This window comes from Marmota flaviventris, chromosome 14, assembly GCF_047511675.1.
Source record: "Marmota flaviventris isolate mMarFla1 chromosome 14, mMarFla1.hap1, whole genome shotgun sequence".
Taxonomy (NCBI): domain Eukaryota; kingdom Metazoa; phylum Chordata; class Mammalia; order Rodentia; family Sciuridae; genus Marmota; species Marmota flaviventris.
In genome coordinates, this window is record NC_092511.1 from 53,237,678 (window position 1) to 53,240,371 (window position 2,694).

General features: G+C 40.8%; 1 pseudogene; it reads right to left on the reverse strand.

The window, feature by feature from the left end:
* Window positions 1–697: 697 nt before the first annotated feature.
* On the reverse strand, window positions 698–1,799 carry LOC114091980 (ATP synthase subunit O, mitochondrial-like; annotated as a pseudogene).
* Window positions 1,800–2,694: the final 895 nt, after the last annotated feature.

Here is a 2,694-nt window from a genome sequence, read left to right on the forward strand (position 1 = left end):
TTGCTTCTAGGTCTTTTGCAGACAGGGCCAGGAGATACATTCTGAACTCACACTGATGGTCCCCATTTAGAAGCACCACTATAGGGTTTTGACTTGACCCCTCTATCTTACATCCATATCTTCTTTCTCCTACTCTGAAACTTCTAGTTTTCATTGTCTCTTAGAACAACAGAATTATAAGGTCACAATAATGTGTTACCATTGGGCTAAACATTAATCAGTGCCTAGGAAAGCTTGCAGTGAGAATTTTAAAGTCTTTAAAAGAATGTGGTAAGCCAGGCATGGTGGTGTACACCTAATCCCAGCTACTCTGGAGGCCTGAGATAGGAGGATCACAAATTCAAAGCTAGCCTCAGCAACTTAGTGAGGTCCTAAACAACTTAGCAAAACCCTGTCTTAAAAAAAAAAATAAAAATAAAAAGGGCTGGGGATGTGGCTCAGAGATACAGCACCCCTCAGCTCAATAAATAAATAAATAAAAGAATGTGATAATGAGGGAAATGGAGAAGGGAAGCTGGCATTCCCCTTTAATCCTTAGGAGAGGATCTGAACAAAGTGACCTTGGTTGTGAAGTAAAGCAATGTACTCAAAACATCTGAAGAAAGCCCCCTGCGTAGTGGGCATGAGACCTGTTCTATATGTTCTCCCGGCTTGTAGACACTGCGGGGCCCTCCATTGTGGCCTGGCCCCGGCAATAATAAAATATCCAAAACCTCTCCGTATGCTTGGGATGTTTACAGCCTTGGGGGGGGGGGGTTGAACAATTTATCACACAGCAATAAAATTTCATAATCACATAACAACATTTCTGAAAACAAAAATATGATCATTTGGTTTTTGTGGGTTTTTTTTTTTTTTTGGTTTGTTTTTTGTTTGTTTATTTGTTTGTTTTTGTCTTTTCAGGAAACATTTTTTTGTTGCTCCATGTTTAAGAATTGTCACTGATGATAGAAAATCAACACTTTTAGATGCTCTCCTGCATAGCCCAGCTCAGCTTCTGAATCTTGTTCTTTGCAGACCTATCAACATATTTCTCTCCAATATGAACAATCATTTAACCCATGATTGCCACAATCAGTCTTAACCTCCAATTTCAATACTTGGCCTTGACTTAGAAAGCTCTTCAGGACTGTCCTTAATTCAGAGAAAACAGCTTCAGGTAAAGGAGATGCAATGGTCACTGTGCAAGGTACTTCTCCGAGGTACACGCTCACAATGGTAGAAAAGGCAGAATTGAAGCCACGGGCATTGCCTAGGCAATTGTTTTTAGCAAGCAAGTCCATCAGGTTAGACCTGATGGGGAAAACCTCTCTTTTGTTGTCATGTCATATACGTTTTTGTGGGGGGTATTTTGGGGGGGGTGGCGGGTGTGCCGGGGATTGAACTCAAAGGCACTTGACCACTGAGCCACATCCCAGCCCTATTTTGTATTTTATTTAGAGACAGGATCTCACTGAGTTGCTTAGCGCCTTGTTAAATTGCCGAGGTTGGCTTTGAACTCTGGATCCTCCTGCCTCAGCCTCCAGAATTGCTGGGATTACAGGCATGTGCCAATCACGCCCAGCCTAAGTTTTTCATTTTGATGGAACACTTAATATAGGGATTCAGAATAGAAGCCGCCACATTGGGTTCCTTCATGAGTCGTGCTACTCTCAACAACTCCTTTTCTACTTATTCCCTTTATTCTGTTTAGATGCAGTAGAACAAAAAGCAGTAGCATAGTGGCCTTCAAAGCCGTATATCTGAACAGGAGGTCTCTCAAGCTTGGTAAATGGTCTGACCACAGATGTGCAGAAGCATCACCTGCCTCAAGAGCCCGGTCAGCCATCTTCTCTCCTGATCATTTGGTTTTTAAAAATGTGTTTTGTTTTGTTTTTCTGTCCTGGGGATTTAACCCAGGGCACTTTTCCACTGAGCTACATCTCCAGAACTTTTTATTCTTTGAGACAGGGTCTCACTAAGTGACTTAGGGCCTCAGTAAATTGCTGAGGCTGGTCTCTGATTTGCAATCCTCCTGCCTCACTCCTGAGTCACTGGGATTATAGACATCTGCCAACACATCCAGCTGTATGTGTGTATTTTTAAAACACAATTGCATATTCTCTACATTTTTCTCTATCTTGCTTTTTTTACTTCACAATATACCTTAGAGATCAGTCCATGGTGATATTTAGAGATATTCTTCATGTATTTTTATGTAGACAGCTGCCAACTGTGATTGAGTGTTTGTTGTACCCTGTGCCAGCATTGTTTCAAATGGTTTATACAAATTATCCCACTTAATTTTCCTAACAACCTAGTGAGATTGAAACTATTATAATTGCCATTTTTCAAATAGGAAATTGAAGGTTGAGTAATAATGTCCAAAGGGGCCCAACTGAAAAGCAATGAATCATCTTTAAGATAGAAGGAGAAAAAAATGGGACAGGCAGGGTGGAACACATCTGTAATCCTAGCAACTCGGAAGGCTGAGGCAGGAGGATCACAAGGTCAAAGCCAGCCTCAGCAAGAGCAACTTAGCAAGACCTTGTCTCAAAATAAAACATGAAAAGGGCTGGGGATGTGGCTCAGTGGTTAAGTGCCCCTAGGTTCAATCCCTGGTGCCAACAAAAAAAAAAAAAGGAAAAAATTGGATAAATTTTACATCTTCATTTTTCATATATTTCCTTATCTTTAGTTAAAAGAAATTTACAC